This window comes from Macrotis lagotis, chromosome 4 (genome assembly GCF_037893015.1).
Source record: "Macrotis lagotis isolate mMagLag1 chromosome 4, bilby.v1.9.chrom.fasta, whole genome shotgun sequence".
NCBI lineage: Eukaryota > Metazoa > Chordata > Mammalia > Peramelemorphia > Peramelidae > Macrotis > Macrotis lagotis.
In genome coordinates, this window is record NC_133661.1 from 264,067,985 (window position 1) to 264,081,621 (window position 13,637).

The following is a 13,637-nucleotide window of genomic DNA, read 5'->3' on the forward strand; positions in this document are numbered from 1 at the left end:
GACTTCTGGAAGTGCAGAATGCTGGTAGAGTAAGGGAGAGGTCCTTCTCCTTGGCTCAGAGCACAGGTCTTCTGGGATTATTTCTTGTCTTTTTACCATAGCCTTTAGAGTGGTTATTGAACTAGAACTGAGGATACATAAAAAAGGTCAAAGAGATATCTCTCTCTTCTCTGTTGTTTTTTCAGTTTTTTGTACTTTTGATTGAGGGAAAGTAAATAATACCACCTTAGAAGGTTGGAAAGGTGAGAAGAGCCTCTAAAAGTGATAGCAGCCCATGATAGAGAGACTGCCATAATGTCAGCAAACAAGCCTAGTGAGCCAACACAGCCCTGAGAAGAAGTCACTTGCATGATGACCCAGCCCAGCAGTCAATGAACTCTATAGATGGAATGACTAGTGCAGTAGCCATGCCATATTCAGAAATGAACTCAAATGGACCAGATGTTTATTAGCATCTTCTTCAAGTATGAGCCTACTCTTCACAACCATAAGCTATAGAAGAGAGTTGTTTGTTGTTGAGTTGTTTCAGTTGGGTCCAACTCTTTGTGACCTCATGGGTTTTCTTGACAAAGATACTGGAGTGGTTTACCATTTTCTTCTCCAGCTCATTTTACAGGAGGAAACAAACAAAGAGGGTGATATAGTTTTCCCAAGGACTCTCAGGTAGGATTTGAACTCAATTGGATGAGTCTTCTTGATTCTAAACCTAGGACTCTGTGCATTAAGATGCCACCTAGCTGCCCATAGAAAAGAGAGAGTGCCCCAATTCAGGGGGATGTCTGTACTTCAGTTTTGTTATATCAACTCAGCAAATAACCCTTTGTAAGGATAATTATTATGATGGAAGTACGATAAAAATTGTAAATATTGGGAACTAATCTTTGGTGGTTGATAGTGGTAGGGGACACAAGAATAGGATGTTTAGTTGATAGAATAATAAAACCCCACTGTCCCTCAGGGGTATACCTGGGGGAGGGATAGCAGTCATACTCTGTCATGGGTTTGGTCAGTAAATCCAGAAGCTCTCTTTATCTCTGTCATAGTGGTCACTCATCTCCTATGTCTTTGCTTTTGCAAGGGCTGTACTGTAAGCCTAGAATATACTCTCCCCTCACCATCACCTAACAGAGTCTCTTTTTCTTGATCACTTTGATAGCTAGGCTCCTCTTCCCCAAATTACCTTGCATCAAACTACTTTTCATACTTGTATATTTATTAATTTTGTGTTTTTGCTAGATACATTTTATTTCATATGTTCTTATTGTCTTGAAACTGGTGAGTTTTTCATTCTTTGAACTTGAATCCACAGTACATGGGTACTTTGTGCTTGACTCATGTCAATATGTTTAATAATACTTGTTGATTGATTGCAAGTCTTCTCTTAAGGATCATTCTCCTTTGCAGAAATGATGAAACAAAATAATGAATATAATATATAATATTAATAAAAATAGTAATAAAGGAACTGCTTTTAAAACATCAACAAATAAAGTTTTTTACTTTCAATCTGTGGTATGATCATCAGGAATTGAGATTCCATTGATTCAGGGAAATATTAGGTGAGGAAATTCATTCTATCAGTGCCATTTGAAGATACCTTCTCTGAAACTTCGTGTTTTTTTTTTTAGTGTTGCCTAGTCCTGAGAGATTAAGCAATTTGCCCAGGGAGAATATAGTCAGCATGTTTCAGTGGCAGGATTTGATTTCAAGTCTTCCTGGCTTTGAGGTTAGTTTTTTTACCCACTATAACATGTGACCTTTCAATGTGAATTGAAATACATATAAATACATACACACAAGCATATATATGTGCATTTATATGTGAACTTCTGGGAAAACCTATCTGTGCTCTTCCTCTTATTTTTACCAGGGGCATAGATAAACTATTCTTTTAAAGATAAAAATGGAAAAAACTGTCATGTGGGTTGGTGGTTTTTTAAGGGAAGAATCTTTCCCTTTTTTTTTTAGATAGCTTGTGAATTAATTCTGCAATGTCTTTTTTATTATATGATTTCAGCACTGATTCCTTCTATATTTTATTTGGTCAGGGCTAAGTTACTTCATCTTATTAAAGTGTCATTATCACTTCCTGACACAGCATCATGGTAGAATGTTAGAACTGGGAGAGATCTTAGGAAATGTTTGTTCAGACACAGAAACACTGGGAATGGAAAAGCTGACATAAGAGGTGGTGTTGGATAGTGGATGAGGGTCTAGACTTGAAATCAGGAAGACTAGGTAGAAATCCTGCTTCAGACCCTTGTAGTGACACTAAGCAAGTAATTTAACCTATCTGGCCTCAGCTTTCTTATCTGTAAAATGAGGGAGATCATCTCAATGGTTTCTAACATCCCTTCTTGCGTTAAAGCTTCGATCCTATGATTTTATGACTATATAAGCCAGCTTAGCTGGTGGTTACAAATTCATAACCTTTCCCACAATTGTGGTTGTTGTACTTATACCAGGATCATTCTGGGAGTTTTCCTGGAAATATTTTGAGTCATTGGTCAAAGGATTTAAGCAAACAGTTTTCAAAAGAATTGTGAAGTATTGCCAGCCATATGAAAACATGCTCCAAGTCACTAATAAAAGAGAAATGCAAATTAAAATAAACTCTTACTTCATTCAAATTTTCAGAGATGACCAAAAAGTTAATACTGTCAGGATAGGTACACAGTTGGTAGGAAAATGACAACCTCTGTTTACCGCAGTTTCTTCCTCTGTAAAATAGGAATGATAATAGTACCTAGCTCCCAGAATTATTGTGAGAATCAAATGAGATAATTGTTTGCACAAAGCCTAACACACATAATAAGCACTATATAGATCTTAGCTATGATTATTAATTCTTAATACCTTTTAATCAATCCTACTACTAGTTGGAGACCCCCATGTAAGTAAAAAAAGCCAAGAAAAATTCAATAACTAGCTCTAATAACAAAGAATTGATAGCAAAATGCATACCCACCAACTGGAATACTGAAGAAAGCCATTTATTATAAGAAATGACAAATGTGAGGAATTCAGAGAAACATGGAAAAATCTGTATGCTCTGGTACAGATTGAAGTGAACAGAACAAGAACAATGTACAAAATTACTACAACAACATAGAAGAAAAGCTCACTGAAATTGGAAAGGAATTCTGATTAGCTAAAAAATATATAATGTTTTCAGAGTACAGATAATGAAACATATAGCCCGTCTTTTAGCAGAGGGATGTATACCAGGAAGGCAGAATGTTGTAAACACTGTTAGATATTTTCATGACATTATTATATCAGTTATCTTAAATTGTCTTTCTTTGTTATGAGGGAGAATTTGATTTTGTAATGACAAAGCAGCATATACTGAAAAACAAGATATCAATGAAACTTTTTAAAAATAGAAAAAGGTCTGAATCAAATCAATGCACATGTTCTCTACATTTCCCAGCTTCTATCAGCTGACATTTTTGGAAACCTTTGCTCAAGGAGGTGTAGACCACAAGAGGCTACAGAAAGAATATAGAGGAGAGGATAAACTGTCCACCTTTGTCTTATTCTGGACCAGGGGATAACATATCACCTACCTTCCAGGGTTGGTGTGAGAATCAAATGAGATAATAATTGTAAATTACTTAGCTATTATTATTGATGTTTCATACTTTTAATCTAGCAATCCTACTGCTGTCTATAATTCTACAAGGAAGTCAAGAAAACCAAAGACAAAATTATACATATGTGTGGACATGCTTGCACACTAGATTCCTAGCAAAGAAGTGATAACAAAAAACATGCAAAATATAAATGCCTATTTGTGGACAGATGCTTCTGGCACATTTGACTATATAGGCTCACTTAAATAGTGCCAGGAATTATATCCTTTCTAGTTTGTTTTCCAATTGTTTTTTAGCAGTAATAGAACCATAACGTGCAATTTTATTTCTGAGTCATGCTGCTGGACAAATTCACTTAACTGATTTTCAATATGTTCAATGGGACTCTTTCAGCCACCCATCATGAATTAACAACAAACATGAATCATTATTTGAAAATCTGAGGCAGAGACAGAAATAGACAAAGACACAAAAAAGACAGAAACAGACACAGATAGGAACAGGAGGAGAGAGGAGAGAGAGAGAGAGAGAGAGAGAGAGAGAGAGAGAGACAGAGAGAGAGAGAGACAGAGAGAGAGAGACAGACAGAGAGAGAGAGACAAGAGAATGAAAGAGAGAGAGAGAGAGAGAGAGAGAGAGAGAGAGAGAGAGAGAGAGAGAGAGAGAGAGAGAGAGAGAGAGAGAGAGAGAGAGAGAGAGAGAAGAAAGCAAAGAAAGTAAGAGAAAGAAGAAAGAAAAAGAAAAACAGAAAGAAAGAGAAGAAAGAAATACTGGCTTCCCCTGGGGTTTCTCTTCCTGGCAGTAAACTTTCTCTTCACCCTGAAGGATTGTTACAAGTGGTACTCTTACAACTGATTTAAGATGAAAACAGCAGGGAACCAATGCCCTGGCAGCAAAAGGTTCCTTATAAGCTTATAACCAGGCACCTTCCCTGTTTTCCAGAATAGAAAGTTTACATTATCTTTAAGAGGTTTTCCCCCAGAGGAGAAGGTGTTGCTGCTTTTTCCCTTCCCCAATGTCTTCAAGAAAATGGGAACTCCAAAAACCTCATCAAGATGTCTGCACCCTTGCCAAATATTGCCTCTGGGACCCCTCAGATTCTAGACTTGGCCTGAATTCTCCCTTCCCAAATTAAAGCCAATTTCTCCTCTTTATTTGGCCAGTTGCTATGGCACTAACTTTCTGGCCAGTGGTAGTTGTTGAGATGTCTTTTTCCAAAAGTGAAACCTTCCCCTTGCTCTCTGATCTAACTAGCAGCAGCAGGACAGAGGCCAGAGCCAGAACTAACTTAACAGGGCCAGACACGCAGGATGCATTTTCACTGTCTCCTATAAAATTTCCTGGCTGCTGTTCAATTGTCAGATTTCTAGGCACTGAACAACATTTCAGCCCCATGTTTCAAGGGGCTGCCTTTTCCTGGCTCTGCTTCTGGACAGGAAATACTCCTGATGATTAGTCTTCCAGTGACTGCACCCATCACTGTCACCCCTTCCATTCCTGAATGCATTCAGGATTTACTATGAGCATAGGTGCTGAGAAGGATAAAGAAGGAAAAGACACAACCCACAGTTTCCAATCGAGGTGCAGACAAAGACATACATGCTTGAGAAATTAAGTGGTAATGCAAAGATATATCATGCATTGCCAAATGAATAGTCACAATGGCCAATATTTATATGGTGTTTTTACTATTTGTAATAATTCACATTTTTATAGTTCTTTAAATTTTATAAACTGCTTTCTTTACAACAACTCCATTAGGTTGGGAATGTAATTTTTGAACTGCATTTTACAGCTCTTGGGCCCCTAAGAAACAAGGGGAAATGTTTCAAATGATAATAAGAAAAGCTAGCATTGATATAGCACATTAATGTTTGCAAAGCACTTTACAAATATTATTTCGTTTTTATCCTCACAACAACCCTGTTTGTTATTGTCCTCATTTTATAGATGAAGAAAATGAGGTTTGAGATGAAGCTAGTAAGTGTCTAAGTTTGGATTTGAAATCAGGTCTTCCTGGTCCACTGCTCAATCCACTGCACCAACTAGTCATTTATGGAATATAACAGATATATGGGAGAAGTATGATGTTCAGGGTAGAAAAGGAATATCTTTTTGCTAAATAGAGACTAGAAAGATGTTTCTTAGCCTTAATCACAGAGAAAATTTGTCCATGGTCATATGAATAGCAAGAAGCAGAGCCAGATTTTGGATACTTATTGGATTCTGATAAGTACATATTCTATAAGAGTTCAAAGAAGGGGTAAGATCACTCAGTCTTTCCCATTCTGAAACCCCTTCAACAGCATCAGTGAAATCTTTTGTCATTCCTGCCTCAGGAAATGAGAGTGCTAATGTAGAGTCAATGTCCACATCCAGTGGGTGACTCAGGAGATAGACCTCTGGGCCTAGGGTCTGGAGGACCCAAGTTCATTAGACCCTTAGTTACTTAGCTCTATTACCCTGGACAAAGTAATTTAACCTCCATTACTAGTTTCCTCAAGTGAAAAATGAGGGTCACGACAGCACCTACTTCATAGGGTTGTTATGAGGAACAACAAAAGCCAGTCATGTATTTTACAGGTGAAGAAACTGGGACCCAGAGTTTTAACTCCTGGACCAAAGTCTATGCCACACACAGAGAAGAGCCTAGAAAAGAAGTGGAATTTAGCAGTTCCTTCCTTTTTCTGGAAATTACTCCTACTTTTACAGTTTCTTTTTCCATTTCTGAAACTACAATTCCCCAAAAGTTTCCAGGTTTTTTTAAAGGTTCCCGCCCGAGTTTCACTGACTACACATCTACAATACAATTATATTTTGGTTTTTGTGGGCCATTCTAGACCTGGATGATGGGGGAGGGGGGAGGAGTAGGTAGGGGTGCATTGCTGGCATGCAAAAACTTAAATTAGAATAAGAAAATTTGGCATGCTGCTTCTAAAAGGTTGCCGACCTCTGGTACAGCACAATCCTATGATTGCCCTGTGGCCACTCATGATGATATATTACTATTTGCCAGGACTTGTACCCCCTAATCTCTTCAAGTCCCCACAGTATGATACTCAAAGCCACACTAATGATAGTGCCTAGGGCCAAAATAGGCCCCAGAGGGGAAAGCATGGAATCCAACTGTCTTCTGTTGAATTTTTAGTCTACTTCAGAGCCATAGGGAGAGGAAGGCTACTGTAATATCCATTAATGGTTGCTTTTGCAAAGCAGTTTACACATATTAGCTGACTAATTCCCATTCCACCACACCTTTCCCCACCTCCTCCACTCCATCCAACTCATTTTTTATTCAGAGAACCAAGTTACAGAGAGGTCAAGTGATTTATCAGAGGCCACGGGAGAGTGTCACGGTCAGAACTGAGGTTAGGAGACAGGAATCTTCACTTCTTGAGCAAGTCCTACATCCTTCTGGCCCCATATTTCCCCTATCAAACCCCCTGCTAGTCACATAGCAACTAATCCCTGAATTACTCATAGGCTCCCAACAGCATCTGTAGGAGCAATTACTGTAATTACCCTTTATGTGATAGCTCCTTGCAGGGCTGCTTCTGAGCATTGGGGAGCCCCTGGAGTTCTGGAGGAAGAGATCAGCTGCTCCCTACTGCTGCTTCTGGGGCTGGTGGAACAGGGCAGCATTGGAGCATGGTGAACCAGATCTCTTTCCTGGAGGATGGTAGGACTGATGCCCAATGGTCATTCTCTCCTTTGTTCTTGTATTGTTCCCTCTCTGATTTCCTTCTTATCTGTTTTTATGTAGGGAAGATGATAAGTCACAAGTTCACTAGGGGTTTCATTAGGCCTCCCACCCATGCAGCCCAAGCAGTAGCTTATTTGGGAGAGATGCATATGCTCCAGAGCCCAGTCTGAGCCTGGAACCAGGCCCACAGTTCTCCTGTACTTAGGAGTGGACTTAATTGTCTTTCCATTTGATTTGCCGCTGGCTGCCTGCTACGGCAGCAGCTGGGAGGAGAGTGATGGATCCTTTCAGCTTGTTCAGCAAACAAGGCTGACATCTGGGAGGGATACCATGGAGGTGGGAAATGAAAGCCGGTTGGTAAATAAACAAGGGCAGAGTCAATGAGACCCTGGGACCTCTCTCCTGCTGCTGTTTTCCGGGCTCCTTACTGAGGGGAGATAGAGAGGTTCCCCCTTTGGAGCTCTGCTGGGGGAGGGTGGGTTATTGTTTTTGGATTTCTCCAAGATGAACTCCAGATGATTTTCCAAGGGCTGATTTCACAGCACATTTGCTCCATCTGAACAATTGCTCTTTACAACTGTTGGCATTCTGTTCCCTCACCTATCCAATATACCCTGAGCAGGACACTGCAATTTTTTGTCTTTGTGGTTGAATTTGGCCCTATCTGTGTGGTTTGGATCTCAGGTACAAGAGAGATTAAGGAGATCCAGTTTGTTCAGGTATTGGGTAGCCTTAAACCCACTGACTACCTCCCACAGAAGATTAGAGCAGAAGAGAACCACTATACTCCTCAACTTTTTCCACAGGATTAGCTTTAGATAAAAGACAAGAATAAGTCAAAAATCTTAAGTCTCTGTTACTGCCTGGAAGCCATCACTGGGTAATCTCTAATCTAGAGTACTCCTCCAATCTTGTATTTAAATTTCTGAAATGAGTCTCAAGAGAGTAGCTACTACCTAAAATTCTAAGGATAAGCATTTATTGAGTATTCACTGTGTATCAGATCCCATGAGTAATATAGAAAGTAATATAAATATTACTCAGTTGATCAAAAAACCCTGTGAGTAGGTGAGATTATGATCCTTATTTTACTTTTGGGGAAAATGATGCAGAGGTTAAATGACTTGCTTAGGATCACATAGTAAGATTATAAGACTTGAACTCGGGTCTTCCTAATTCCAGGTCTAGTATCCTATTCACTGTCTAGATATCTGCCTCAAGGCAGGATAACTCAATGATATAGCATTTTAGGGATGATCTTAGCAATAGGATAATTCCTAACTAGGAGATAATGTAGTTTATGAGTCCCTATTTCCTTAATCAACCAATAGATCAATTATTTTTTTTTGTTGTTTGTCTGATTGTTAGTTATATTTATTGCACTCTTCATGACTCCATTTGGGGTTTTCTTGGTAGTTTGAAAGTATGAAAGTAGTTTGCCATTTCTTTCTCTAGCTCATTTGTCAGATGAAAAACTGAGACAAACAGGATTAAATGACTTGCCTAAGGTCATATAGCTGGTAAGGGGTCTTAGTGCAGATTTAAAGTTATGATGAAGAGTTTTTCCAATTTCAAGCTCACTGCTCTATCCTCTGTGTCACCTAACTCTTTAGCAAGGGCATTACTAAGGTAATATAATAAGAACAAAACATTTTCTTTTTTTTCTTTTTATTTAAGGTAATGGGGTTAAATGACCTGCCCAAGGCCACACAGCTAGGTAATTATTAAGTGTCTGAGGTCGGATCCAAACCCAGCTCCTCCTAAACCCAGGGCTGATGCTCTATCCACTGTGCCACCTAGCTGCCCCCTAAGGAAAAAAAAAACATTTTCTGCAGTACAAACTATCCCACAAATACTCACAAATTCATTGAACTCAAATAAGAGTACAATTGTATTGATGCACATGTGTGGCATATGCCTGGTATGACATGAAAGTTTTTTCTCTTTTTATAAAACCCTCATCTAGCTTCCTTTAGCCATATTTCTGCTGGGTGGATCACTCAACTGTCTTGCCTGAGTCTGTCCCTTCTTGGTATTCTGGTATTCTGCTCATTTGGGAAGGGTCATAAGCTTTGAACCTGTTTCCTCTCTCAAGTTACTTTTTATCTCTGTTTTCAGATGTGTTTGTTTCTCTGCTTCCAGCTCTATGTTTAGGTTCCAAATTGGTCCAGTAGCTTCAATGATATGACACGTATGGGACAAGAGGAAAGAAGTCCTTTCTTTTCCCCTTGCAATAAAATATTTAGAACTCAGACTTCTCAACTGCTGAATGAGTTGTTAATTTTATGACAGAACAGGTACAAACATGAAGTATGATATATGTAGATGGAAGAAGTCACAATTGTTACTATTTAAGCCCTCTCTTATTAGGGATAGGATCATAGGGAGAGTAGATAGGCTCTGCTCTCCATGGCTTGGCTATTCTGTAGGCAGCTTAACAAGGAGAACTGATCCAGGAGGGGTGGTCAACCTTGTGGTGTGTCTGAGAATGATCTGCCTGATGCAGAGTCTAAGTGACTTGTCCAAGATCACATAACTGGTGAGTGTGTAGGTCTAGTACTCTATCCACCACACTAGCAAGCTACTTAAACTTTCTAGATCTAAACCTTTCTCTTTGAAAATGTTAGGAAACTGTGACTCAAGGATTAGCATGCCCAAATTAGACAGGCGGATTTGAACTCAAATCTTGTGACTATAAATTCTAATGCCTTGCCACTATAGACCTTGGTCTCTCCATAAATCAATCTGAGTAGTATGTGATCACAGGAGGAATTACAAATTGAAAGGGAGAGGTAGAGCAGTGAGAACAAATTTTAAGTGGGAACAAATATAAAAAATAAGTTTAATATATCCCACTTGATACTTTCTTTTTGGTGTTTTTGTCGTCGTTGTTGTTTTTGCAAGACAATGGGATTAAGTGACTAGCCCAGCTAGGCAATTATTGTCTGAGGCTGGATTTGAACTCGGCTACTCCTGACTCCAGGGCCGATGCTCTATCCACTGAGCCACCCAGCTGCCCCCGACTTGATACTTTTTGATACTAATTTTTTACTTTGCCAATACTTTACTTGATACCAATTTGAGCTGACAGTATTAGGGTTTCCTGAGGTTTTTAACAATCTTACCTTAGAATTCCATCTTTTGATATCCCCTCCACCTTCCCATCAAGACTTTAGATTTCACTGATGTTAATCAGTTCTGCAACCAATTAATAAAATCAATGATTTGAGGTGGAAGGAACCCTAGACATCATTGAGTCTAACCTAATTTTACAGATGAAAAAATAAACAGAGAGGCTAATTGTTTTACTCAGGATCACACAGAATGAGATGTTCAAGTGGGATTTGAACCTATTTTCCTTATTCCAAGTTCAATACCCTAATCACTAAAACTACTATTCAATTCACAAAAACAACAAAAAATCATTAAGTGCCCACAATCTACGAGACTTTGTGCTATAGGATAAACATAGTCACTGCTATCAAGGAGCTTACATTCAAAGAGGGGGAAGGCTGTGAGTACACAAATAAGTGAAAAGCAAAGTAACTTGAGGCAAGAGACAGTGGATATGCATACTAGAGAAATTGAAACTTAAGCTTAGCCTTGAGGGAAGACAAAGATTTTGAGTGGTGGAGAAGTGGATGGATTGATTTACAAAATTGTGGATAGCTTCTGTAAATATATAAAGTGGGATACTAAATTTTTTTCAAGGAATGATTAGTAGGTCAGACCAATTAGAATGAAAGATAAATAAAAGGAAATGATATAGAATAAAGTTGGACAAGGAGTTTGGAACTAATTCTCTCTACTGTCTTGCTTGCCATTCTAGCTCTTTTTTGGTTATACTTTGGCTTTAAAAAGAGCAGCCCAAGCAAATCTTTTCAGTGTATTTTTTCCCATTCCCCATTGTGCAGCATATCTGAATTATCAAATCTGAATGTGGGATATGAATAAAAAGATGATAAAAAAATCAACAGCCTTAGGAGGAAGTTATGAAAAGCTTACTTTAAAGGGATGTCATAGATGGTACCTTATACTATTGGGTGAAGGTGTGTGGAGTAATAAAGTGTATTATCAGCTGATCTGGAGAATGAAAACACTGCCAACTATGTAACTTTGGAATTATTGGAATTTTTTTCATTGTTTCATTTTTAAAAAAATCTAAGACCCAGGTGAGAATTTTCTGGGATAGACATGAACAAGAACTAGACAGGATGAGAAAGTATGGATGGTTGGGATGCTGCAATCTGCAGCATGCCCTCATCAATGAGATCACAGATCCACTGAAGTTTTACATACTAGCTTGAGTATGTACATGAGAGCCAAGGGCATTAGTCTTTTTTTTTGGAGGAAGAGCACAGAGATATTGACTCATATTATTATGATGTTTATAGTGGGGAATCCTGGTTGGGAGCATGAGCCAGAGAAGTCATTAAGAAGCGTATTGAACTTTGATCAGAGAGGTGGTTCTAGACTTCCAGGTATATATTGTTGACTAAAGGATTAGGGAAAGAAAATAGGGAAAATATTATGGTTACAAGAGACAATTTGAGTCTAATAAAAAGAGTGCTGGATTTGGAATTAGATAGCCAGGGTTCAAATCCTTCTCTGACACAATGCTTTTTTGTGACCTTAGACATGTTATTTGATCTCAATTTGTCTAATTTTTATCTTTAGAGTTTGAGCTAAAAAAAATGAAACACATTTGTACTAATATTTCAAATTTTAATATCGTCTTCATTTCTGAAGATAACCCTCCTTTGCCCTTATCCAGCAGGCCATCCTTTGTTACAATGTATTAAAGAGGGGAAAAACCCCCCTCTATTTTAGCAAAATCATTCAACACAACAACAATATCCAAGAGTATATGCACTATCCCAAGCCCATTTTCCTTATCAGTGCGAAAAAAAGAGGTATTCTGGTAAATATGTAACTAGCTCCCTGAAAAAAATGAGTACTTTACATTTAATTTACATTATAAATATTTTCTCAGTCACTTTTTTAAGCCTAGACAAACAAGTCAATAAATCTAGTTATGATTTGTAGGTTTTCTAACTTCTGAGGTATAAAATTTTACAATTGGTTCTAGAAAGCTGATGTGAGCAATACATATCTGGAGAGTACATTTTTCTCAGTTTTTCTGGAGGGTCAAATTTGGTTATCTTAAGTATGTAGAATTCAGTTTTGGTTTTGTTTCCTTCTCATTATTATAGTTAGCATATATTGTTTTCCTAGTTATTAGAATACAATATTGTAAAAGAGAAAAGATAAAAAGCCTTATAATCAAGAATAATGACACTGAGAGATTAAATATAATACTGGAAAGGGGGGAATGAATTTGTAATGGACTAGAGCAGTGGTATCAAATTCAAACAGATGAAACTTTTCACTAGAAAGTAGTCTGGCAAAAACTAGATTTAGACCAATATCTTGCAATGAGATAAGGGAAAACCTCCACTGTCAGGTAGACCCTCATAATTAACTTTTGGGAAGACATGGACCAGGTCTTATAGGATGGTTGTGCATGAGTAAGTCATGACCTTGAACTCTAGTTGCTCACTAATGGAGAGATTATGCATATGGGGGACTGGTGGCCAGGGAGGAGAACCTTGCTCTGGAAAGTTACAGGGATTTTGAATGAGGTCATTAGCAAGGATAGTCTGACATGCTCCTTCTAAGACTAATGGCAGAGTTAATTTGAACATAATTTTGGTACTGGAGATCAGAAAGTGTGATGAATGTGGAGATCAGTGACTGCCACAGCATGGCAGGTAGGCAAGGCTGTGGAGAAGATGGTCAGGAAGTGAAGCAGGGCTGGGCCAGCTATGGCAGGGAGAATAGTGGGGCCCTAGAGTGGATGGACTTAGAGGCGTTGGGAAGGCTGTCAAGAATTTGAGGAAATGGATAGCTAGGTGACTCAGTGGACAGTTATACTGGACCCAAAGTCTAGAAAACCTGAGTTCAAAATCTGGTCTTAGACACCTACTAGGTATGGGACACTGGGCAAGTCGCTTTACCTCTTTTTACCTTAACCCATTGAAGAGGAAAGTAGACACTGGAATGGTTTGGCATGCTATGATCCACAGGGTCTTGAAGAGTCAGATAAAACTGAATGACTTGAACAATAATAACAACAAAGAAGTGAAAGGTATCAATGAAGGAATTAAAAAGATGTACAGAAGAGGATAGAGGGGCGGCTAGGTGGCGCAGTGGATAAAGCACTGGCCCTGGAGTCAGGAGTACTTGGGTTCAAATCTGGTCTCAGACACCTAATAATTACCTAGATGTGTGGCCTTGGGTAAGCCACTTAACCCCATTTGCCTTGCAAAAAAAAAACC

The 13,637-nt window shown here is 38.6% G+C and overlaps 1 long non-coding RNA gene across 1 annotated transcript in view; it reads left to right on the forward strand.

The window, feature by feature from the left end:
• The first annotated feature begins 607 nt into the window (after nucleotides 1–607).
• The window catches only part of LOC141520402 (uncharacterized), a 38,721-nt gene continuing 25,691 nt past the window's right edge, over nucleotides 608–13,637 (forward strand). The window contains exon 1 of the long non-coding RNA XR_012477610.1: nucleotides 608–663. This is a non-coding gene — a long non-coding RNA (uncharacterized LOC141520402). The remainder of the gene's footprint in view (nucleotides 664–13,637) is intronic.